This window comes from Perognathus longimembris, chromosome 14 (assembly GCF_023159225.1).
Source record: "Perognathus longimembris pacificus isolate PPM17 chromosome 14, ASM2315922v1, whole genome shotgun sequence".
Lineage (NCBI taxonomy): Eukaryota > Metazoa > Chordata > Mammalia > Rodentia > Heteromyidae > Perognathus > Perognathus longimembris.
The window spans coordinates 52103735-52130601 of NC_063174.1; positions in this window are offsets into that span (position 1 = coordinate 52103735).

Below are 26867 nucleotides of genomic sequence, written 5' to 3' on the forward strand. Positions count from 1 at the left end.
GCTGGAGTAAAAAAAAATTACAGGGTTTCAATCTACAGGGGAAACTGAAGAGCATTTTGACACTAGGTAAGTACATTGTGTACAGTTGGCTCCTGAAATGTCCTACGAATAAAACTTCCTGCGGAGAAGGCTTTGTATACAGACAGAAAGGGAGACAAACAAGGCGGCTCTCTCTTCTGAGCCTAGGACAGTGATGGATTTTACCTGTTTTTTGGTGTTATTGCTTATAGCCCCCTTGTCCTCAAAGGAGTCCCCTGGTGATGATAATCTATGTGGGCATGTAGGGAACATTTTAATACAGTGCAAAAAAACAAACAAACAAACCCCTCAAAAACTCTCGCTTTAAACCAATCTCTATTCACTTAGATTGTTTTCAGATTTCCAGGACTTGACAAGGAAGCCTACCTGGTTTGAAGATCTTACTAGAAACCATCAGACTGACCTGCTCAAGGCCACAGAAACCCACTGGCTATCCTGGCACCTTGACTGGCCTCATAGTCAACAATGCCAAGCACCTGGAACCTACCTTCTGTCTCCCAACTCTGTGACACCTCAAGAGTAGCCCCGGTGATGTATTTCTCCTTTCCATAAGAGCTGCCCCCAGCTCCCCAGAGTCTACCTGATAGACATCCTCTCCAGCACTCCAGGTGGTCCAGGGAGGAGGAGGAGGAGGAGGAGGAGGAGGAGGAGGAGGAGGAGGAGGAGGAGGAGGAGGAGGAGGAGGGGGAGGAGGAGGAGGAGGAGGAGGAGGAGGAGGAGAGGAGGAGGAGGAAGAAGAAGAGGAGGAGGAGGAGGAGGAAGAAAAAGAAGAGGAGGAAGAGGAGGAGGAGGAGGAGGAGGAGGAGGAGGAGGAGGAGGAGGAGGAGGAGGAGGAGGAGAAAAGGGCAAACCTCAGCAGACCAACAGATTAGAGGAGGAGGAGGAGGAGGAGGAGGAGGAGGAGGAGGAGGAGGAGGAGGAGGAGGAGGAGGAGGAGGAGGAGGAAGCACGGCTCTCCCTCCCATCTCATACCACCAAGTTCCCCAGTCATTCCCCTATATCCAGACAGTGGGACATGGCAACTCCACTCTGCAAGGGTTTTGTTGTTATTGTTGTTTCTCCTCTGAGGGATCAGTTCTTTGAGCGAATAAGGTCAAAGGTTGCTTAATTTGATGCAGAAAGTTTGGGACACAGCTTAGCTTTTGTGACTTGCTGGATACAAGTGGAGTAGGAAGTCCCTTTGGCTGGGTGGGGGTGGGGAGAGGGATGTAACCAGGCTGTGCCCATTTATTCCAACGTAATACCAGAGTAACAAAAATATCCCTGAAATCACACCAGGGAAAGGCTGGAGCAAGCCACGGCTTATCCCTAAGGAGGAAGACACAAAATGATGACTGCGTAATGTTTGGCTATGGCTTCCTAATTCATGTGTTTGCCTCCAGTCTCACCCCTTTTAGAGAGTGCAAGGTCTTAATTTACAGTGCTACAGATTACAAAGCTGAACATCGACGTGGGTGGCAGAAAATGGGAGATCAAGGTTCACAGCCAGTCAGGACATAAACACTTACGAGGCTTCATCTCAACCAGTATCTGGGTATGCAGGCATGTGTCTGTTATCCGGATTATGGGGGGATGCACTGTGGTTGGGTGTCATGGTATATGTCCGCCTGTCATTCTTTTTTGCCAGTCCTGGGCCTTGGACTCAGGGCCCGAGCACCGTCCCTGGCTTCTTCCCGCTCAAGGCTAGCACTCTGCCACTTGAGCCACAGCGCCGCTTCTGGCCGTTTTCTGTATATGTGGTGCTGGGGAATCGAACCTAGGGCCTCGTGTATCCGAGGCAGGCACTCTTGCCACTAGGCTATATCCCCAGCCCCATCCGCCTGTCATTCTTGATGACATGGAAAAACACTTATCTAAAGAAATGTTTACACTAACTGCCACAGCCCCACTTTAATTCCATATGTATATATGCTCACACTTTGTCTATCGTGCGTCTTTGCTTTCTACCCTGCTTGCTGAACAAAACTCTGCCAATCTCTTACCCAGCCTAGTGTCTTGACCTGAAATGTTTTCTGCATTGGAGACCAAGTCACAAATTGAAGTCTACTCCCCCTTGAGGCCATCCTTGGAATCTCACCAGCCCTGGTGACAGCATTACTTGATTCAATCTATCCAGTACACCCCCCAACCCCCCACCCATTGACCTCAGGATTAAATCCAAGCACTTTATGTTTGTACACAGAGTGATTCCGGATACTAATTTGACGCCTACCAAGGACCTTGGCCTTGCCTTTTGCCTTTCTTCATCATGGAGTCTCTGATGTTTATTTCTATATGTCAACTTGACTGAGGCATAGGGCGCCCAGATAACTGATCAAACATTGTTTTCGCTATTTCTGGGTAGATGTTGTTCGCTTGGATGACATTAACATTTAAATTGGCGTTCTTAGCAAATGATGTGAGTGGACCACGTCTAACCAGTCAAAGACCCAAATAGAATGGAAGGCTGATCTACCCCCAGAATGATAGAATTTGCCTGTTTGACATCCTTCAAGCTGATTTGGATTAATGAGCCTCCACAACTGCAAAAGTCAATCATCCATCCATTTATTCAGGTGAGAATTATTATAAAAGATGTCCTTTTGGTTCTGTTTCTCTGAATGTGGCAAGGGGAATGGAAGACTGTGCAACGAGATGATGAAGACCATGTGGCTTGAGCAAATATTTATGTTCTCACAGTTCTGGTGGCTGGAAGTCTAAGGTCAAGGTGTCAGTAGGGTTGACTTCTCTTCCTTTATTGTAGGTGGTCACCCACCACTGTCCCTTCACATAATCTTTCTTCTTCTCCTTCTTCTAGTCCTATTGGAGGATATCTCTTCCCCTTTGATCGCATCTAATCTTAGTTACAGCTTTAGTGGCTCTATTAAGTCATGCTAGAATTTAGGGCTTCTATGTGTGAATTTGGGGAAAACACAACAGTTTGTAATAAAGTCTAAGCTCTCCCACTGTTTAGGGTTGATCTTGTCACCTCTCAGTGTTTGTCTTCCCCATGCCATGAAATGTGCTCCTGTCTTGTATAGAATACCCCTCTTTAGTTCTTCTTCATCAAGCTCATAAGTATACAGCTATGGGTCTAAGCATCCTTGAGCATCCCCTGAAAGTCCAGGTTTGTGCTCTTCTGAGAAATTTCAGTAACTCTTGCCATGTATTTCCATCTACTTATTATGATGCATTGTTCTCATTGGCTGTCTTATTTTCCTGAATTTCTGGCATCTAGCACGGAGCTTGGTACTGTAATGCACATGCCACAAATACTTCTTAGATTCACTGAAAAGGTAGAATGAAGAAAGGATGTGTGCTGTGATTCGTATTTTCTGTTTTCTCAAGTGTTTAAAACAAAATGCGGAGAAAGAGCTACTCCAAAGTGACACCAGTGATGGTATTTGTTTGTAGAATTGCTGCTGCTTTTCTTTATCTTCTTTCTCTTTTCCGAGTTTTCTGTGGTATGATTATGAATTATATAAAAAAAGTTTTATAGCTTAGGATCTGGAAGCATGGCTCGAATGGTGTAGCATGTAGCAAGGCCTTGAGTTCAATCCTCAATACTACCAAAAATGAAAAAGAAAAGAGAAGAACATTATAAGGGCACTGGTGGCTCATGCCTGTCTTCATTACTACTAGAAGGCTGAAATCCAAAGTGCTATAGTTTGAACCAGCTAAATCCATAAGACTGCATCTCCTAAATAATCAGCAAGAGCCAGCCTAGAGGCATGACTCAAATGGTAAAGCATTGGCCAAGCAAGTGTAAGGCCCTAGGTTCAAATCCCAATACCAGGAAAAAGAGGGGAAGGGGAGAAGTATAGATAAGGCTCTATGCTTGAATTCTCAGCCCCACCTTACCCTGCTTCAAGCTATTTTCCAAAGGTGCTCATTTTAGTAGAAACCAAAAATTCTAAAGGTTGTGCTAGAGATGTCCCTAATTTGATTTGGTCTATTTGTTCTTAATTAGGAGAGGGTGACCTCCTCAGAGAATGGTTCATTACTGCTCTGTGGGGTGTTAATAATGAACACAATAGTCTTCTTGGCAGGTAGTCTCTTTCCAGATGGCTAGCATGCCCTAGAGACCTGGGTTACAAAGATGTCCTATAGTTCCAACACTGGAAGGAGCAGTAGGGTCTGAAGATCTTTTATTGAGATGAAGCTACAGGCAGCACCCCCTAGTTCTCAGCTTTACTCAAGGAGAAAGAGGAAGTCAAACACCTGAGAGCATTTTTAGTCCAGAGTAATGGCCTGTCTGCGTGGAAAGTGTCAGACACCTGCTGGTGTTCATTAGCTGAACAGCCATGCTGCATCTGTGTCCTCGGAGTGAGGCCAGTTCTGGGGTGGCTGTGGAACTGCTAAAGGCAGAGGATGCTGCAAGTGGATTTGTAATGATGGGACAAGAGGAGAAAGAGCGAGAGTGTCTATCTAACACATACCGAGCCAACTTTACCTTCGCAATAGCAACCTCACTACCCCTCTGTCCTGCCACCAGAATGGCTGGAAATACTCAAACCCTCCTTCCTCAGGCTTCTAGAAAGCTGAGTATGTGACTTTCAATCTTGACCAAAGGGATCCAAGAGAAAGACTGTTGGAGCTTCTCAGAAGGGTTTTTTTCCCCCAAATAAAATGTGCCCAATTGAGGAGGGAGGAAGAACTTCTTTCTTTCTCCTGTTGATGCAAAAGGACAAGATTTTCTAAAGAAAATAAGAAATAGATCCTTCTAAGCCAAAGGTGAGGGATCAAGACCCAGGAACATGGATTCAAGTTACCCCCAAATGGAAGATGTCCCAGGACCTTCTATGGCCAAGAATGGCGAAAGTGACAAATCAGTACATTCAGCAAACACATTGGTGGAGATCATGGGGGTCTGCAGAGATCACCAAAAGAAATACAATTTAATCCATTATTCCAAAGAGCTCCTGACTGACTCCAGTTTTGTCAAGACTGTATGGACACTTAAGTCTCATTTGTTTTCATCACAGCCTCGGAGAGTACTATATAGCCCTCGTTGGCGACAAGAAGACGTGTTTTACCCTTCGGTTGGGCAAATCACAAGTGAGAACCAGGTTCCAGGTCTAGAAGCAGGCAGGCATTCTGAGCTCAGCATTCCAATCACTTCTCACACAGCTGCGTACAGGAGGTTTTCCCCGTGTTGGAAGAATCATACAGGTTAGAACAGACGCCGTGTTAAGGCTCACCTCCACTAACTTGTTGTAAGTTCCTTGAGGCTAGGAACTAGTGTTTTTCTCAATTGGTCCTGTGCCTCATACTCAAAAATATCAGAGGCATGGGCCGTTCTAGGGCAGTCAGGAACATTCTTTAGGACCCCCAGTACACGATGGAGGTCTCAGCACAAAAAACACTTCTCCCCACCAACCATTACTAATTGTCCATTGCTAGGACCTAATTCTACCATATCATTTCTTCTAATCCAAGAGAGGGAAGTCCTAACTTCATCAAGGCCAATCTCGTGCCCCATATCTAAGATACCATTGGCTCATAGAAAATTATTTCCCTTTTATTAGTTAATTTTTCTTTTAAAATATTTTATTGTTATTATGAAGGAGTTGTACAAAGGGGTTACTGTTTTATAAGCCAAGTAGTGAGTACATTTCCTTTTGGGCAATGTCCCCCCAGTTCCTTTCTCCCATCCCTACCCATAAGTTGACTAGTTCATTTCCCACATAGTGTCTACTGAGAACCATGAGTGCACTTACCCTTCTACCCTCTGTTTCTGTGCCCCCTTCACCCCACTAAAAGACAAAAAAAGAGACTCCCCTCCCCCCCACAAAATAAAAAACAAACAAACAACAAGAACAAAAAAAATCAGGTTTCCATTTCCTGGTATTTATTTGGATTAATAGTATTTTAAATGTTCAGGGGCATTATGCCTTTGGATTTCTCACCTAAGAGTATTCTCCTTTACTCTCACTGTTTATGTGTGAATGCCTAGAGTCTTGTATAATTTATCATAGATAAGTTACCCTAGATACTTAAATAAGCATCATGATGGAATTTTCTGGGGATTCAGTTATATCAAGGGTTAAAATGTGATTTTCAAATTTCACACTGTCGAAACTCATTTGGACCTATCAAATGAATGATGACACTGGGTGCCAGTAGTTCACACTGCAATCCTCACTACTCAGGGGGCTGAGATCTGAGGATTGCAGTTCAAAGCCAGCCTGGGCAGAAAAGGCTTCATGAGACTCTTATCTGCAATTACCCAGTCAGAAAAACACAAGTGGAGCTGTGGCTTAAAGTAGTAGAGTGCTAGCCTTGAGCCAAAGAGCTCAAGGATGGAGCCCAGGCTTTCAAGCCCCATGACTGACAAAAAAAAATGATGCCAATGATAGTGATAATGATGATGGTGATGGTGATGGTGATGGTGATGATGGAAATACATATGGTGGTGATAACGAGCTTATTAGCTAATGTTCTTCTACTTGTTTCTAACACTTTCTAGCTTCCTTAATCTCAGTAGACTAATTCTTCACAGTGAGACAAGTTGAAGGTCCTAGCTTTCATATAGCAATGAAAAGCCTACGTCCTAGTTATTCTTCTTCCCTTCCTGTGGCATATTCCATTTGGTAAAACTATAAAGTGCTGAGTCTCTGATAGGAAACACAGCCTCTTCTGCCTGCCTTTCAACCCACTGGCTGATGATGGGGATACAGCGTGAGGGAGAAATGAAGTTCACTGAGTGAAACCACTAAGATTCAGGGACTTAGATGTTATTGCATCCTACCCAGCCCATCCTCACTCTTGTGATGATTCACACATTTGAAACACTGCATCCCGGTGACTTTGTATATACTATCTTTTAAAAACACTTGTATTTTATTAAGCAGTTATACAGAGGGGTTTCATTTCACGAGTCAGGTCCTAAGTACAATGCATCTTGATCAATGTCACCATTTCCATTGTTCTCCCCCCTCCCTCACCATCCCATCCCCACCGTTAAGTTACATAGTTCAGTTTTCACATAATGTACACTGAACATAATGACTACACCTTCCACCCTCCATTTGTGCAGCCCCCCCCATTGATAATCTATGTTATTTACTATTCACAGTACCTTACGCATAGATAGGGCTCTTAGGATCATTTTACAGGTGAGGAAACCGAGGTTCTAACAGGATACACAACTTGTCCAAGGTTACTCAGAGAGTGATAGACTTTAAAAAAAAAATTAAGTTGGGGTCGGTTGATGGAGAATCCATGCTTTTCATTACTGTAGCATACTTTTAAGAAACATGCCACTTGGTGGATTAAAGTGTTTCAGTCGTAAAGATAAAATATAAAACCCACTGACATTAAGATGTCTTTCCTCGTGGTTATCATGAAGAATCTCTTCGAGATAAAACTCACTTAAAGAGATGCAGCTTTGACCTGCTTCTGTGAGTCTTGTAATAGGCACTAATTGAATGATTCTGCAAGCTCGTCTGCTTTATGGAGCCTGTCTACCATTCTGCCAACTAATTTAAAATGTATGGATCTCTCCGCCCCAGACCTGAGGCTATATTGATTCTGGAATATGCACCACTAATTGCTGAGAGCCTAATGCTAAGAAGAAAATAAAAGGAAAAAAGCTTTTCCTGTCAATATTTGTTACTAACCTTGACAAATAAACATTTTAAGTGATGGTGACTTTTTCCTCTTTTAAAGCTTTAATTACTGGCTTGCACACACTGCAATCATTTTGTTCTTGTTTGTGTTTAATAGTCTGTAATCCATTTTAATTACATTCTTTGCTTATCAAGATTAGATTCCCAAACAAGAAGAGAACAAAATTTAACTTCTGCCTTCCCCTCTCTGACTCTCTCCTTATTCAATGCCTAAAAAATGTTCTCCAACATGAAAACATCTAAACAATAAAATGTACCCTTTAATCTGAAAGCAAAGACACAAAACCATTAAAAGGCAAGTTTCTCTATACATTTCTCAAATCTGTCAGTCCACTGATGAAAACGGTGAGATACAATTCCTTTCCCTAGGACTTAGAATGTAAAGTTTCAGGAGAATTTTGGGAGGGTGTGGGCAGGGATCTGACTTCTGGGCTGAGGAACATAGTCTTTGTTCACAGGCATGTGTGACTGTAAGTCACTGATCATCTGCATTTATGTTTCATGTCCCTTTCCGTGCATGTGTAACATTCCCATGAAAATGTTAAAAATCACTCAACACAGCTGGGCTTTCAGAGTTGGTCTGTGCTTTTGTTGAGGGTAATAAGTTAAGGGCAGCCCATGATCTTGTTGTAACCGCTTCTAATATTGTCATTTTTTAAGATGTGAGTTTACAAGAGTAGGCATTATAGGAACTGTGCCTACAGTGGGAGAGATACTGCAGGACTTCCTGCACAGAGCAGCAACAGCCAGTTCCAGTCCTCTGCCGTGCTCAGTCACTGGCTAGAGGACAACTTGGAGGAGTGACTCCATTTGGCTTTGAAACCAAATGGAAGCCATATTAATTACAGTCCTTGTAGTGGAGTGACTGTTGTTTCTGGAAAGGTATTAAGAGTGGTATACCAAAATATGGAAACAACCCAGATGCCCCTCCACAGATGAATGGATCCAAAAAATATGGTACCTATACACAACGGAATACTACATAGCGATTAGGAATGGTGAAATATTGTTATTCGCAGGGAAATGATCAGAACTCGAACAAATAATGTTGAGCGAGACAAGCCTAGAACACAGAAAACAAAGGGGCATGATCTCCCTGATATATGACTGTTAAGATGGGGTGACGGAGAGATAGTAGAGACCAGGTCTGTGAAACCAAAAACTGCTTGTCAAATGGTATTTCCCACAGGACTGGGGCAGCGACCCAACAGTATGTAACTAGAACCAAACAACTCCTCAACATATAAAGGTCAAAAATTGACCTCTCAGTGGAATACAATAGCTCAAAAGCTATGTATATACGTTCATATAAGACTACTGTCGACATATTGTCTAATGTCGACATTACATTTAAAGCCCTAGGCGAATTTTCTTGGGCTTGGCCACGTGGATACTGTATATGTTCTTGATACATTGTGTATTGTATATATGCCTACCTGACCTAGGGAAGGGAAAGAAAAACAGGGTGTAAGATATCACAAGAAATGTACACACTGCCCTACTAGGTAACTGTACCCTTTTTGCACAACAATTTGTCAAAAATTTTGTGTTCAATTAATAAATAAATTTTAAAAAAAGAGTGGTATACCTTCATGATTGTTATATGAAACATGTGTGTGTGTGTGTGTGTGTGTGTGTGTGTGTGTGTGTGTGTGTGGCCAGTCAGCTTGTCTGCCAGAGTAATGGAGGCCAAATTCGACTTTGATTCCAGAGCCCTGTTGGCCCTACTTCTCTCAGGTGCTGAGCTGCCTTTCTCTGCTCCTGAGTGGTCCCTCACCTCATTGTCTCAGGATCATGTAACTTTCATTCCTTAGCACTCTTTTTTTCTTTAATCTTCTGATGGAAAGCTCCCAATTGTGTGGCAACCCACACCTCCCTAGCTCTTGGTTTATGTGGCTTTGTTGGGTTGCCCAATCCCCTCTGCCTCATCCACGATTAGTTCCATTCCCTACCAGAGTGAAGATTTTGGCCTTAGACACAACCTCAACCAGTGGGTTTTGACCTTAGATTCAATCTGGGCATACTGGAGGCTAGTGGAGAGTGATCAGAAAGATGCATGCCATCTTGCCTCCATGAGAGAGGGAGGGGAGGGGGGAGGGGGAGAGGGAGAGAGAGAGGGAGAGGGAGAGGGAGAGTGCTTGGAGCAGTTAAGGAATATGAAGCTGGAGCTAAATGATAGAAGCAAAGGGCTGAAGATGGAAAGAAACCAAGTCCAATGCAGATGACTGAGTTTGAAGTCTGAACCAAAGTCTTGAGCCCTCCAGTTTATAGCTGTCTAAAAATATTCCTTTTTTTTCCCCAAGCCAGTTTGAGTTTGGTTTCAGTCTCTTTCAACTGCGTTTGTCCTAACTAACGTCTAATCATCAGATTCAGAGCAGATTCCACTTGGAAATATTTGTTTTCCTTTTATTTACCGAAATCCCTTGAGTTAACCATCAAATCAACCCCAGATGGCCCATCCAATCAGCCAAGTACTTCCAAAATAAAAAGGCACTATTTTTGTTTTAATTGAATCCGCACAGTGAAGTTCTTCCTCCCTACCACCTCTCCCAAATTCCAGCACACACACACACACACACACACACACACACACACACACACACACACACACAGCATTTCCCAAAGTCCCACCTACGTTTTAACTCAGCTCTCCACTCTCTTTTGGTGAAAACAGAGTAACAAAACTTAAAAAACAAAAAACAAAAAACAAAAAACAAAAAAAACGCACAACTATTTTAAGTCTGTTTCTCAAATGGACACCTTGAGGGCAGGGACTTGGAACATCTCGTATCCCCAGAGCCCAGCTCAGAGCCAGGGAGAACGGGGCAGTGGGTCAAACTTAGATTTGACAATACCCAGATGCTCTCCTGACTATAAGGGAAAGGCAGACATCTTCCCACGCGCTGCCTGGCTGTGTGTGACTCACAGAGTTCCTGCCGGGAGAAGGTCAGCCAGGGCCTCCTGGAAGTAAGTCAGCATCTCAGGCCGCCTGACCCGGACCCGGGGCCTCCTCAGCCGCAGGCCCTCTTCCTCCCTACTTGCACCCATGTTTTCTCATCTAGCTCCCTTCCCCTCTGCCACCTTCACTTTTTTTTTTCTTCCTCCTTCCAAATCGTGTCCTGTGACCCTGCTTCAAACACTCGGGTGCTCCCCGAGGCTTCGGATGCCTTTGTAATAATGACGACGATGATGAGTGACTGGACAATTCTGCCACCCAGCTCACGATGTTCCTTGTTAAACCTACAAGATGCAATGGATTGCCCCAGAACGTAGGGGCAGTCACAGTGTGCTTTTCTGGGTGCAGTCGTGGGGCTGGTGACTGTGCAGGGCAAAGATGAAATCTCCACGCTCCTCGTCCATCCCTCAGCCACCCAGAAAAACTCACAAGGGCCAGGTGAAACGAATACAGTTCACAATTTAAATATATATATATATATATATACACATATATATGATGAAAATTTTTGAAAGGGGAAAAAGAAAACTTCACAGTCTTATATTCTGTTTCTGAGCTATGACAAGGCTCAAGATGGCATTTTTTTTTTTTTTTTGCCACCATAGATGACGTTTGGACATTTCTTATGGCTGGACTGAGGACTGAAGTCTGAAGTCTATAGGTCAAAAGAGGACATTTGAGTGGAAAGAAAAAGAAATGGCTTAGAGCAACTTCTCAGCCTGTCCTTGGATGAACTCTGACTCTGCAGGCTCTTGTCATTGTCCTTGACCACGTACCAGGAAGGGCACAGCACAGCCTGCTGCTGGCTCTGGAGCGTGTGTGATGAACACTCGAGCCCTGGAACGGGAAAGGCTAATCTCTTGGAATTCTAATTGTGCAGCCTCAGCTGATAGACATTGCATTGCACTCCTACAGGCAGCCATTGCTTGTTGATTAAGCATCTGCATCATTTTGGTAAATTCTTTCCTTAAAGATTTTTAGTAGCAGAAATTAACTGTACAAGGGGATTTCCTTGCCATGTTTACACCATGCATACAATGTTCTTTGATCAAATTCACTCCACCTCGATGATTCTTTCTTAACCCTCCTCCCACCTCCTCCATGTCTTCCTTTACATTGGCAAATTCTTTGGTCCTTTGTCTTCAAAATCATGACTTCAAAATTAAATCAGACTTTAAAATTAAATTAAAGATAATTAAATTAAAAGTAAAAATCCTAGTGCTTCCCCTCTGGAAAGCACTTTGACACCAGAGACTATTCGGAATTTCTATCCTTCTCTCTAAATCTGCCTTTCTTTCCCTGGGGGAGGGGGTGTCTACTGATCAATCATGCATTGTGAAAGCCCCGGTCACTATCCAATCCTCATTCCATCCAATCTGCGAGGCTGCGCATTGCACCTGTGAGACAGTAACCCCAGCGAGTCCCACTGGCCAGCTTCAGGCTCTTGCCTATGTTGTTGGAATTCCTACAAAAACCTCATAAATAGTTCTTGATGTCTGAAGTCATCCCTCCAAGTCACAGGTGCTGAGGTGGAAACATTTACAACTTACTCTCTCTGACATTGCACTGGTTCCCTCTCCCCCGCCCCCCCCCCCCGCCCCAAAACCTCTCCCGGCTTTTGACCTGTCTGATCTCCTTGCCTTACCTTTGTTCCCAGTGTAATGTCTTAGACATGTGTGTAAGTTCCCTCCTTCTCACCTTCACTTTCACTTCATTCTCCATCTGAGATGCTTTCCATCCCATACTGGGGAAAATGTAAATCAATACTCCAACGTCCACTTAGTTGTAAGGCTGCCCCATAAACTCCTCTATCATTCTCTTCTCAATCAATCTCTTCTTGCCCCATGATTCCTAAACCTCTTCTCTGACATTCTCTACAGCACTTACAATTAGTAACAGATGGAGAGAACTGTCTAGCCTCTGTTTCCAAATAACTCATTTGATTGTGACCTAGTAAGGAGTATATTTTATAAAACCAGAAAGGAGGTGGGTGAGGGGTTCACTTCAATTCAAGCCAAAGCCTGTCAACAGGAAAAAGCTTTGATCTTTGCCAGGCAGGCACACACACACACACACACACACACACACACACACACACAGAGAGAGAGAGAGAGAGAGAGAGAGAGAGAGAGCATTAGAGCGCAGTTGCTCAAGATTCTGGGTGGGGTTCTCCTCTTCTTTCTCCTGAAGGTTTGGTTGGAAAAAAAAAATCTCAAACCATGATCAGAGTAGATGTAGAGCTAAATAATCACGCAGGGGGAGGGGAAGCGAGCAATCCTCCCTCCTTCAAGCTGCAGAGCACTATCTGAGGCAGGCTTGTGCTAAGCTAAAGTGTGGTGATAGCCTGAGCAGAGCATCCCAATGGGTGAACTTAAACTCCATTGGAGACTTACTGACGTCGAGTACTTTACTACTCAGAAGTGAGTGGGAAAAGGCAAGGGAGCTGCTACAGCAGGCAAGGGACATTCCCTTCACTGGATAAAGTCGAAAGGACTGTGGGAGAGAAAATGTAATGATACTTTTGTTAGGTTGAGAGCTCATTAACTATTCCTGTTACACCAGCATGAGCTCATTCAATCCTCACTTTTCTTAAGACTGAGCTTCCCACCAGAGTTCAGGAAAACCCTTCTTGGGCATATTAATGATTGTGATGAGAACATAAGGTCTTCCTCTCAGAAAAGGAGCTTGTATATATCTAGCCATTTAAAAAAAAAAACCAAAGTGACTTTCTACCACAACTCATTTGGTTACATATATTCTTTTTTTCTGCCTTTAAATATTTTTCTCCACATTTTTTGTTGTTGTTGGTCATGGGGCTTGAACTCAGGTCTTGGGTACTTTCTCTGGTATCCCAATTTTTGCTCAAAGCTAGTACTGTACCATTTTGAGCCATAGCTCTACTTCTTGTTTTCTGGCGATTAATTGAAGGTGAGAGTTTTTTGGACTTCTCCTGCCTGGGCAGGCTTTGAACTGCAATCCTCAGATCTCAGCCTCCTGAGTACCTAGGATTACAGGTCTGAACCACCAGTGCCCAGCTTCTCCACATTTCTTATTAGCATCAATTGGTCATATAATTTTTCTTAGAGTGTACATTTGGGAGCATCAAGGAAGTTTCTGTTACCCCATAACACAGCAATGGCATCTCTATTTGGAAGATGAGGGATATCTTGGTTGCTTCTTTTACTCTGTGAAGAGTAGAGAAAGGTCCAGGTCACCTGGGAAGATGAAGATTTATTAAAAGAATAAACATGGAAATAAGAAAAACAAGGTTCTCTAGCAGAGAGGGTCAGGCCTCATGAGGACTGGAACAAAATCTTGGAATTGAAAAGTCATTTAAGAGACAATATAGCTCTTCAGCAATGATTTATCACTTATGACAGCAGAAGCACAGTCAACAAAAGCAAAAATAGATAAATTGGATGATATAAACATTTTAATATTCTGTACCTCAGAGGACACAATCTACATAGTAGAAAGGCACCCCACAGAATGAGAGAAAATATTTGCAAATCATGCATCTGGTAAGGGACTTGTGTTCAGAATATATGAAGAACTCTATGACTCAGTGAGAAAAAGATGAATGATTTAATTTTTAAAATGGGAAAAAAGATTCAAGTTGACATTTCTCCAGAGAAGACATCCAAATGTCCAATAAGCAGAGGCTCAACAATATTAATCATCAGGGAAATGAATATCAAAACCATAGTGAGATATTGCTTCACATCCTGTACAATGAAAAGGACAAATAATCATGTGCTGGCAGAGATCTAGAGAAAACCAAGCCTTCATGCACTGCTGAGGCATAGTGGGAGGGGTATACAATGGTGCAGTCCCTTTGGAAAACAGACTGACGGTTCATCAAGAGGTTAAGCATAGAGGTGCCATATGGCTCAGAAATTCCATTTCTAGGTTATCTATCCAAGAGAAATGAAAACACATGTCCACACAAAAACTTGTGCACACATTTTTATAGCAACATTATTTGCAATAACCCCCAAATGGGAAATAGCTAAAAGTGAGCCAACAAATGAGGCATATCTATACAAGGGAGCATCATAAAGAAAAATGGAAATGGAGTGCTTACACTGTGTTACAGGTGTGTCAACACCTACACCTTAATGAAGCCAGTCACAAAAGACCATATATTATGTGATTCTGTTTACATAAAATGTCCAGAGCAGGCAAAACTACAGCTAGAAAGTAGCTTAAGGCTGGAGAGGATAGAGGGAAGGAGGAAATGGGGTGAGATTAGAGGAATGACTAAGGTATTCTTTTAGGAATAATAAAAATGTTATAAAGTTGTGCATTGGATCCACAACTATGGGAATATAAAAGTCATTGTGTCATACATATTAAATGGGTGAATTTATGGCTAGTGATTATCTATTGTCTTCTTCCCTAACAACACATTAATTTGACACCAGGTGTGCTCCACTAAAGAACTACTAAGTGTGAACATGTTCATATTTTTGCTTAGAAACCATAAGCAGATGTGGTGGGGTTTTCTTTTCTCTTTTTTTCAGGAACTTTCTAGAAAGTTCCATGAAGGGGTTGAGCTTTTAGGATATTTGCTCTTTGGTCTTCTTTTACTTACTTGTGAAGCTGGCTTTTCAAATATGATGTCCACTAGCTACTTGGAGTCTTGATTTTACCTTACGTCTGGGAAAAACATGCTGAGAATAAAAGAAGAAAAATGAGGTCCTGATGACCTTGAGGGACTGCATTATGTCATTGTTGTATTGCTCATCTGTCAGCTTCTTTTAGGTAAATGAGGAACAAATGTCTGTCTTGCTCAAGTTTCTATTTTGTTGATGTTCCTCTTTTATGGAAGAGATTCCAATCCTCACTGATAGCTTGATCATTTTTAACCTATCCAACGTTGCTTGTGTTTAGTAGAGCTCATATCTAAAGCCTTTCTCCTTTCTCCTCTAGCATGGAGTTTACCTAGACCCACTGGTGTGGTCTAGAATAAAATCTACATCTGTCTCCCATGCCTCTGCCAATAGTCACTGAATCATACCACCTTCTTCAGGCCAACACAATTCAATTTTACCCTTAGTAGGGGAGACTTACTGAGTGGGTGGGGCTCAGTTTGTTACCGAAATCTCCTTATTCTTTCTGGGTTGGGTCTCTGTAGGTTGAATGACTTGTGGTTTTAGAAATGAGAAAATCATTTCATGAGTTCAGAAGACAACATGGCTTGTTATTTCAGCTCCAGTGGGTAAGAAGTAGGAGATGATAGGGAAGGAACGGGATGAGACAGATGGGTGGGAGCTCAAATGTGGAAGAGGACTTAACTGTATTCTGTAGATTAAGAGCCATGGACTAGCAAGGTGAATGGAATACTTGGAAAAGATTAATCCGTACACATGCTGCACTAAGTAGTTATATTAAGGCAAGCTAAATTTTCCCTATGGGAGAGGAGAAAACAAATACAGTAATGAGCTAGACATTAACTGTTCCACACACATAGATTAAGGCACTTCCAACTGCCTTTGAGTAGACAGAATCCTCAAAGAAGGCAATGCAATCAGGATGGTGTAATGTATAGCTTAACAAAATGAATACCAGGACGCTAAACCATGTGTTATCAGGCTAAGAGAGACTTTAAGGGGTGGGGGGAACAAATGGAAAGAGGAAGGGTGGGTGTTCAATGTATATGTGTGAAACTGGAACCAGGTAACTTAAGAGAATGGAAAATTCTTCCCCTGTGGGCTTTGAATGATGGCATCTGGTACCACTAGACTTATTTAAGAAAACAAAAAACAAAAACAAAACCTGATCAGCCACCATCCGTCCCAAAAAATGAACAATTTCTCTCTGGGTTCATACTGTAGCATCCTGATTGGTCTCTGATTGGATCCTGCTGAGTCATGTGTCATCCTCTTGGAGCAATTAATGGAGACAAGAGAAAGGATTTCTATGATTGGCCAAGGCCCTGATCATGTGACTGGGAAGACGTGAAGTACTATGTTTGCAACCCTAGCTAACCATGTAACATAGGAGAAGCCCTATGGTTCTAGTCAAACCTAAAAATTATACGTCAAAATGGGCATTGGGGTGGGAGTGGGGGCTCATGCCTATAATCCTAGCTGCGCAGGAGGCTGGGATCTGAGGATCAAGATCTGAACTAGAAGAGAATGAGCTAGCCCAAGTCCACTGTTTAGAAACCTAAATCCAGCTAGGAATGCAAAGAACTCAACTCTTAGCTTTTTATAGTCTAGGAACTAGAGAGAACTATTTCTCTCTTTCATAACCCCAACAGTCTTGATTTATACACAGAAAGTCCAGACAAAACAAGGTGTTAAATCACTTCTGCCTAAGAAATTGAAGTTGACATCTCCTGCCATCCCCCGCCCCAGGCCTGGAGAAACAGTTGGTGAAAGGTAAACAGCAAGTGGCTTTGCTTTCTCTCAGTATTGTTCTTGCTAGCTGCCTAAGATAGTAGTGGTACCTGCAAATATCAGATTCTAGCCCATGTTGGGTGCAAACTAGGTCTCTTGGCATCCTGTAACAGAGCTAATTTTGAAGGCAGAAGCTCTCCTCAATTCTTAAAATAAAAAGTCCCCCCCCCACACACACGTGTCAATCAAGCAGCCAATTAAGAGACCTTCGAATGATAAACCACCGGATCATCAAGGTATATTCCAGGCACAGATGTTTTTGATGGTTGGGATAATTCGATTGTCATCTGCTGCCCAGCCTGTTCTTCTTGCCAACGAGAGGGATGGGGAGGAGTCCAGGATCATTGTAGCAGGTGGTTTAGGCACCAACTCCTTTGATCTCTCACCTGCTTGTCCCAAGAGCAGGAATTAACATCCAAAGCCAAGAAACTGGTTGTGGTAAGGGGTGGGGGGGGGGGGGGGAGGAAAAAAGAGAGTTTCCGATGTCTGAAAACTGGTCAAGATGAACTTTAGTTAAGCAGCCCCATCTGTATGAAAACCTGAGGCTCCCAATAAAACACATGTGCCCCCAAGAGGGTTTGAGATAGTGTATTCGCTCAACCATTTGCATTTTTTTTTCTTTTTCCTCAGTGAGCCCCTCAAACCATATTTAAACCTTTGAATGAATGTATGTATCTAATTCCAACTTTGATTTCTCCCAGTCCATACCTCTTCCCAGCCAGCTGGCAGGAATGTTCACGAATATGAATCACCCTCCTCCCCTCAGAGACTGAGGCCAGCCCCATTGAAAGAAGCCAGTCAGCAATCAGAGACCAAGTATGGGGGATGAGGCCCCTCCCACCCACATCCTCCTTGGGGGAGGAGCGTCCACGGTGTTTTGCTGTGGATGTTGCAAAGCTAAATCTGCAAGAAATCCCATGTACATATGCATAAGTGGTCATCCAGAGGCAATCTCCCACTGAGATGAGGAACAAGGTGTTTATTGGTGAGAGCTATGGGAAGTTGGAGGAAATATTTTAGCATGCTGTTTGCAAGCTATGATGGTGTAAGCTGGTTTTTCAAGACTATGGAGCCAATAAGCAACAAGGCTTTTACCCTGCAGGGTGAAGGGTATAGGTGTGGGCTGGATGCAGTTGGTGTCACACGATTGAAGATAGAGGGAAGGTTAGGCAGCATTCCCCCACCCCAAGGCATGAAGCCTTTCTTCCTGTAATAGTTACCTTCAGCTGCCATAACCCGTGATCAATTTGGTGGCTCATGATAGAAATGTATTCTCCTACAGTTCCAGGATGGTGTTACAGGGCTGAAAAGCTGCATATATGTGAGTGTTAGCAGAGTTGTGACTTTTCTCAGGAGGTCCTAGGGGGAGATGTTTGTCTCTGTAATTTTGCTAATTCCTTGGCCGGAAGCTTTTAGCCTAGAGAAACACATCATCTTTCCTCTCTGACTGCTCCCTTCTGCGCCCATCCCAAGGCCTTCTTCTCTGTAAATGTGTCAGATTTTCCTGTCTCCCTCTTATAACAGCACCCATGTTCACACTGGGCCCACTTGGATAATTTCTCCATCTTGAAAAACAAATCTCTATTTAATGACATCTACGATTCGTATTCTGTATCATGTAACACCGACACATTTTGTATTAAGGTTTGATGTCTTTGAGGTCATTATTCAGCATAAGACAGTTCCTGATAAGGGCTGGAGAGTTATGTCAAGATTATGGATGAGGGAAGCAGACCTTCTCAGCCTGGTGGTAAGAGTTCACATTGAGTTCCGAGAGAAAAGTCTCTTTTCTCTTGAATTTAACAGTTGCTTCTAGGAATTCACCAATTTGGCTTCTAAGTTTTCATCGTACCGATACACTTGAAATTGGAGGTACAGATGTGGTTTTCCAACATCGTTTACAACAGCTACGTTAGCGAACAACCTGAATGAGCTATGGGAGCTGAGTAAATGAATTAAGAAGCATGGTCACATGAAAGGCTATGTAAAGGAGAACGAGACAGTTCCATGTGAGCGTGTACAAAAGGGCCTTCAAGACAAGGGGTACAATAAGATGCATGTGTAGAGCACGTTCCTGTCTGTGGACACCATAGAAGAGGTGTGTGTGTGTGTGTGTGTGTGTGTGTGTGTGTGTGTGTGTGTAGAATGTTGCAGAAGGAGATATAGGGCACGGTGTCCCACTGTGGAGGGGTGACTGATGGATTGAAGTTTAGAGTACAAATCCCCTTTAAGTTTTTATTGTGGGTATTTATTATTTTTAAACTAAAAATTAATTTTTAAAAAAAAGAGAGGAAGGTTATTCATTCAAAAGAACTGGCTAACTACTACGTCATCGGAGGTGCTCAGTCTCCCCAGCACCAAGGCTTAAGCGTTACCTTTCTCCACCCCCACAGGTTTGTGTCACCCGCCTCCCTCCAGGGCTTCATGGGTATCCTAGGAAGTCAACTTGATTTCATCAGGTTACCATAGGATGTGAGGTGGGGATTGAGAGGGAAGCATGACATCAATCATTTCTTCTGGCAAAAACAAACAAGAACTTCAAGAAAAGTATCTCAGCCTAGATTGAGCCTCCAGGCTTTAAATCTTGATTATGTGGCATTGCCCAAGAAGTCATTCACTTACTTTCTTTCTTTCCTTCCTTCCTTCCTTCCTTCCCTTCTTTCCTTCCTTCCTTCCTTCCTTCCTTCCTTCCTTCCTTCCTTCCTTCCTTCCTTCCTTCCTTCCTCTCTCTCTCTCTCTCTCTCTCTTCTTTCTTTCTTTCTTTCTTTCTGTCCATTGGAGGCTTGAACTCAGGGTCTGGGCACAGTCCCTGAGCTCTTTTCCTCAAGGCTAGCACTCTGCCACTTTGAGCCACGGTGCTTCTGGTTTTTGAGTAGTTAATTGGACATAGGAGTCTCATGGAGACTTTTTCTGCCTGGACTGGCATCGAACCATAATCCTCACATCTCAGCCTCCTGAGTAGCTAGAATTACAAGGGTGAGCCACCAGTGCCTGGCACCAGAAACCATTCTTAACCTAAGTTTCCTTGCCTGAAAGAAAGGCTTGATCCTGTCCACTCAGAATTGTGATGAAAATGATAACAATAACAAGAATATTAATAATAACAGAGAAGGAATTCAGAAGGATTCTCCTCTGCTAAGTGGCTCACCTCTTCAGGGATGGTCCTGACCCCACTTGTGATTGTGTTGGTTTGTGGAAGAAAGGTTGAGGCACGCACACCGCCAGGGCTGGAATCTAGGGTAACCGGGCAGCATCTTCAGAACTTGTGGCTGTGATATTACCCAGGGCTGTCTTGGTTTCTAGTCTATAAAACAGAACTCATAAGACATAAAGTTAATAGCCAAGGCAGTGCAGGATTTTAATTAGCCTTAGGGTACATCAAGAATCTCTTCAAATAAAAAAGAAATGTTTTTTTTTTAAAGGATACTATAAACCCTTGGTCTTTTTTACAGAACAGTGTAACTCAAACAAAACTAACCCTTTTGGGCTCATGCAAAACAGTATGCCCAGAATCAGCGGGGAAATAAACACAAGACACAACGAGGAGGCCAAGGGCCTTGGCATGAACTGCAGAAGCAGCACAGCCAGGTGAAGCAGACCAGCTCCAACTAAGCCTGTGGGTGGGGCCAAAGCTCCCTGTGTCCATGGCAACGGGGCCTGGGCCATCAAGACCTCATCTCCAAAAGGCAGCATCCCCTTTCTGGACAGAATACTAAAGCAGGCAGTGATGTCTTGCAGTCTCCAAAGGAGAACAGCAACTCTTAGAAGCCCCTCTGGGTCCGTCTGCATTTCAGAACCACTCTCCAGAGGGCCTTCCAAAGATGAGTTTTATTCAGGTTCCTCAGACTAAATGTGAAGTGGAGAATTCATTTACCCCACAGTTGATGTTATGGTAGGTGATGTTCTAAGTCCTTCAGCAAGTTATTGAACAAAGAGATCACATTTTTATTTTCCCTGAATACTAATGAGTATCTTTGCCTATTGGCCATTTGTATATCTTCTTTGGAGAAATGTCTTTTCAGATCCTTTGCTCATCTTTAAATTGAGGTTATTTTTTTATTATTTCATTGTAAGACTTCTTCAAGTCCCTTACCAGATATATGCTGGCAAATGTCTTCTCTCATTCTGTGGGTTGTCTGTTCATTTTCCTAATGATGTCCTTGGAACTGCAAATGCTAATTTGAATGAAGTCAACATTGATCTATTTTTCTCTTTGTTGCTTATGTCTTTAATGTCATAAAGTAAGAGACCAGTTACTAGGCTGGGAATGTGGCTTAGTGGTAGAGTGCTTGCCTAGTATGCACAAAGCCCTGGGTTCGATTCCTCAGCACCACATAAACAGAAAAACAGGAAGTGGTGCTTGGCTCAAGTAGTAGAGTGCAAAAAAAAAAAGCCAGGGACAGTGCTCAGGCCCTGAGTCCAGGCCCTAGGACAGGCAAAAAAAAAAAGAAAAGAAAAGAAAAAAGAAACCAGTTACTAGAGCAAGGTTGTAATGAGTAAATTGTTTAAGAGTTTCAAAGTTTACATTTAGCTTTGTGTTCATTTTTGGGCTGATTTTTGTTTGTGGTGATCTAACTTCACTCTTCCAAGTGGTATCTAGTGGTCCTAACAGTATTTATTGAAAAGATTGTTCTTTCTCCCTTGAATTTTCTTGGTACTTTATTTGGCAATCCATTGGCCACAAATGATTATTTTTGTTCCTTCAAGTGTGTTCCATTGTTCCATAGGACTATCCTCATGTGGAAAACACCACAATTTGATTACTATAATAACTAACATCAGGAAATGTGAGTCGTTCAACTTTGTTCTTTTACTGGTTTTATTGTTGTTTGGTTTTTGCTATTCTGGTCCCTTGCTTTTCTGTTTGGAATTTATTATAAGTTTTTCAATTGCTGTAAAAGAAGGCATCTGGAATTTGATAAGAAATATTCATTTAGATAGCATTTTTCATCTTAACAATAGTAAGTCTTCCAGCCCATAAACCTGGGGGTATTTTTCCATTTATTTGGGCTCTCATTCTTTCAATACTGATTCATATTCTTCAGTAAATAAGGTTTGCACTAAGTGCTATTATAACGGAAGTGGTTTTCTCAATTTCATTTTCAATGTCCACAGCTAGTATATAGAAATGCTTTTGTGCTTTGAGCTAGTGCTTTGCAACATGGCTAAGCTCATTTTATTAGTTCTAATCATTGTTGGTGGATTCATTTAGAATTTTCTGTGTACAGGTCATATCCTGTGCATTCTCTTCCTTTGATCAAAACTAGCAGACATTTATCCATTGACCAACAGCCCTAAGAAAGGATGCTGAATTTTGTCAAATGCTTTTTCAGCAGACCTTAGTGGCATATTTCTTAGAGTTCTCTCCATGGTCTTGCTTAGGAGACTACTTCACCAATTTTAGCACCAGCCCCAAGCAAAGAGCAGCTAAGTTGTGTCTAACTGCAGACCTTGGACCTCTAAGAGAATACTGACCCTTTCCCATCAGACCTTTTGCTCCAAAGGACTTTCCTAACTGAGCAGTCCTCCATCCACTTATAAAAGGCCCAGGGCCTGCTTCCTATTACTGCAGGTGGTCAGGATCCAGGAGATCAAGTGTTGAGTTTCATGACAAATCAGAGTAAATCCTTGCCTTATCTTTTACAAAATGGAACCCAGAATGGGAAGTTGCTCTTATTTCTCACCTTGAACATCATTTTTCTCTAGTTTCTACTTATGGAGATTTGCACGAGGCTTAAGAAATATTCTCAACAGCTGGGCACTAGTGGCTCACACCTGTCATCCTTGCTATTCAGGAGGCTGAGATATGAGGATTGCAGTTCAAAGCCAGCCTGGACAGGAAAGGCCACGAGAGTCTTACCTCCAAAACCAGAAGTGGTGCTGTGACTCAAAGTGGTAAAGCGCGTAGGACAACCCTCAAGCCCTGAGTTTAAGCCCTAATTGGGGGAGGGTGGTTAAAAAAAAGAAAGATACACTCTCAACTGTGTTGTAAGATTTTCTTGGGTTTTTTTATTTTGCCTATGTAGTCAAGGAATATATTCTTTGAGGGCCGAGAACAAGCTTTAAACTTCTCATGAATGTTTTACAGAACCAAATAAAATGTCCCATCACATAGACTTGATTACTGGTAATGTCTACCTGTTAGCAAAATTGGCACCCATGAGACTCGGCTGTCCACCACTGCAGTCCAGGGGTTGTCCAGCAAGTGGACAGAGTGATGACAACAAGAAAGTGAGATTGGGATGAGCCCGGAGGTCACCTGGTCCCTCGGTCCCTTGTCTCAGCTGTCCCATGTGGCGGTATGGTAGGTATCCCGTGCACCACAGGACAGGAGGGTTCAGAAGAATGATTCAAGTGCAGTGTTGAAAGAAAGCAACATTGAGCTGGGGATGTGGCTTCGTGGTAGAGCGCTTGCCTCGCATGCATGAAGCCCTGGGTTCGATTCCTCAGAACCACATAAGCAGAAAAAGCCGGAAGTGGTGCTGTGGCTCAAGTGGTAGAGTGCTAGCCTTGAGCCCAGAGAGGCTCGGGGACAACGCCTACATTCTGAGTTCAAGCCCCAGGCTGGCAGAAGACAAACAAGCAAACTTTCCTGAGAATAGTGGGGCTGATGGCACGGATTTCGTCAGTGTCTCATCCACATGCAGGTCTCTCGGCACAGTGTTGTCTGTCGCTCCCTGATGGGGTTTGACAAGCCATCTTGACAAAGCGTGGCATGATGGCATCATTAGATGGCACCAGCACGCATGCCTCTGGGGCATGACAAATACCACCCTCTGCTCAGAGAAGCTGCTCTGCCAGGAGACTGCCTCTCACCAGGGCTGACAACCCCACACAGCCAGATCCTCTGTCGGAGCCTCCCCCTGGGCGGCATCACCGGCAGAAACAAGAACACACCGCTCACTGACGAGGCAGCAACACTAAACAAAAGCGAACCTCCACGTATGTAAATCACTTAGCCTGCTGGCAAATACATGCCCTATGGGACATGCATGTTCATTCTTCTTCTTGTATTCTTTTTTGTTTGTTTTTGTTGGTAGTATGGTTTGAACTCAGGGCTTTATGATGATAAGGCCGTGGTACTCTGCTGCTTGCCTCACACCTTCAGCCCTGGTTCATCTGGGCCTTGCTTTTTGCCCAGGCTGACCTTGAATTTCCATCCTTCTGATCTCAGCCTCCTGAGGAGCTAGGATTCTAGGTGTGAGCCATCGGCGCCTGATTCTAGTGTTCTTATCCACAGTGGAGCTTCTATTGTCTGTGAATGTAAGTTCTCAAGTTGGACAGTCCTTCGGGTGGGGTTTCTTCCCTAAAGAGAGTGGGGATTCTTATTATTTTATGGAAATAACCAGCACCCCTGTGAGCCATTTTACACAAAAGTTGCCATTACACACGCAGGTGGAGGGAGTGGCTCCTCTTGGCCTGTGTGTGCCTGGCTCAGGAACTCAAGCAGATGCTAATCAAGACTCATTTCTGAGAAGACAAGGAAGAGCCAGTCAGGTGCAGTATTGTCTAGGTGGTGGGAATACGAATGAGCCCAGGCCAGTCTCTACCTTGGAACTCAGCTCCCAGCAGTGAAGGAGGAGGAGAAGCATATAGTGGGTGTAGACAGCACTGCTAGGGGGATCAGTAGGAGAACTTCCAAAATGGATGTTATTCAAGTGGATGTAGAAGGATGAATAATTCATCAGACAGGTAAGGAGAGAAACACTCTCCAACTTTGTTTCTTCTTCTTCTTCTTCTTCTTCTTCTTCTTCTTCTTCTTCATTTTCTGTAGTGGGGTTTGAACTCAGTACCTCAGGCTTGCTATATAGGCTACTCTACTAGTTGAGCCACACTGCTAGTTCTTTTGTGTTTTGTCAGAATGAGTCTTGTGCTAACTTTGCCCCACCTGGCCTCAACCGTGATCCTATCTCTGCCTCTGGAGCAACTGGGACCACAGGCATGTACCAACACACGTGGTGTGTCACTTATGAATGAGACAAATAGCTTTGTCACAAGATCTAATAGCCAAGAGCATGGATTCAGGTAAGCTTGGTCTCATTCTGTCTCTGTCACCATGATGTTCAGGAAATAGCCAGGCATGGTGGCACACAGTTATTATCCAAGCACATGGGAGGCTGAGGCAAAAGGATCACAGCCCAGGACAGCCTGGGCCACCTAGTGAGACCCAGTCACAAATAAACCAGCAAAAAGATTTGGGGAAAATAAAAATAATAGTAACAGCAATAGCAACTAACTTTTAAGCCACACTGAGATTTTTTTTCTTTTTAAATTTTATTTGCACAAAAGGGATGAACTATCTATCTAGGGATAGAACCTACTTTAAAAAGAAGTCACGTAAGATGGGCACTGGTGGCTCATGCTTGTAATCCTAGCTACTCAAGAGGCTGTGATCTGAGGACTGAGATTTTCTTTTATTTAGAGAATACTTTATTAGTTTCTGTAACCAAACCCATGTAGATAAGACCTTACATATTTAATACAGTGCATTTACCCCTGTACAAATGGAAAAAAATGAAGTTTAACGTTTCTAGACCAATATGGCAATTAATTTCTGTACAATGCCAACTCAATGGTAAACTGGGATACTTTTTCCAAAGTTGACAGCACAGCTAAAGTTTCCAAAAATGCAAATTATATATATATTTATATAAAAAGACCAATAATAGAAGTATGTTATGCACCAATGAGGACCGAGATTTAAAGCCAGCCTGGGGCAGGAAAGTCCCTTTGAGACTCTTATCTCCAATTAACCACCAGAAAAACGGAAGTGGTGCTGTGCTCAAAGTGGTAGAGCTCTAGCCTTGAGCAAAAGAGCTCAGGGACAATGCCTAGGCCAAGTTCAAGTCCCAAGACCAACAAAAAACAAGAGAAAGAAAGAGAGGAGGGAGGGAAGATGGGAGGGAGGGAGGGAAGATGGGAGGGAGGGAGGGAAGAAAGAAAAAAGGAAAGAAAGGAAGAAAGGAAGAAAGAAAGAAAGAAAGAAGGAAGGAAAGAAAGAAAGAAAGAAGGAAGGAAAGGAAGGAAGGAAGGAAGGAAGGAAGGAAGGAAGGAAGGAAGGAAGGAAGGAAGGAAGGAAGGGAAGGAAGGAAGGAAGACACATGTAGGGTTTCTGACATGAGTTTGCATGTACAATGCCCTCAGCCCAAGGTAGAGGACTTTCGCTGTCCCTGGGCATTTGTGAGGACTGCATAAGACATGAAAATGGTTTGTGAAACTGAATTTCTGGGATTGTTACTCCAGGTGGAGTCACTATCTCACGTAAAGGCAGTGAAGCTAAAGGTACACTGCTTATGTGATGCTGGGGTTTGAACCCAGGGCCTCATGAACACTACTGGGCCACACCTCCAAGCCTGCTGGCTGCTTCTGAAAGGGAAAGCCCTGGAAGGTAGTTGGGAAGGAGGGAGCAAATATTTACATTGACTACTATGAAGTCTCACAGTGACCAAAGATTTTGTTTGAATTAAGCAGTTATACAATCAAATATGTAAAGGAAAATCTGAGGTAAAATGACTCTGACCACAATTTTATCTATGTGGAGGCTTTGACACTTAATAATGAAACATTCACATCATTGTAATAATGATAATAATATGTAATAATAATGATAGTATATAATTATAAATTAGATATAATACAACATATAATATGTCATTTAATAATGATAATAGTATCAATACATAATATATGATAAAAATAAATAAAAATTTTAAAAGAACAATGCTCATCTATTTCCACACTCAGATTTAATATATACCAATAATTCCGATTTTGCTTTGGACCTTCAGTTCAGGTTGCTTTCTCTTTTTAGTAACAAAATACTATAGATTCTATTAAAGGTTCACACTTAGCCATGTG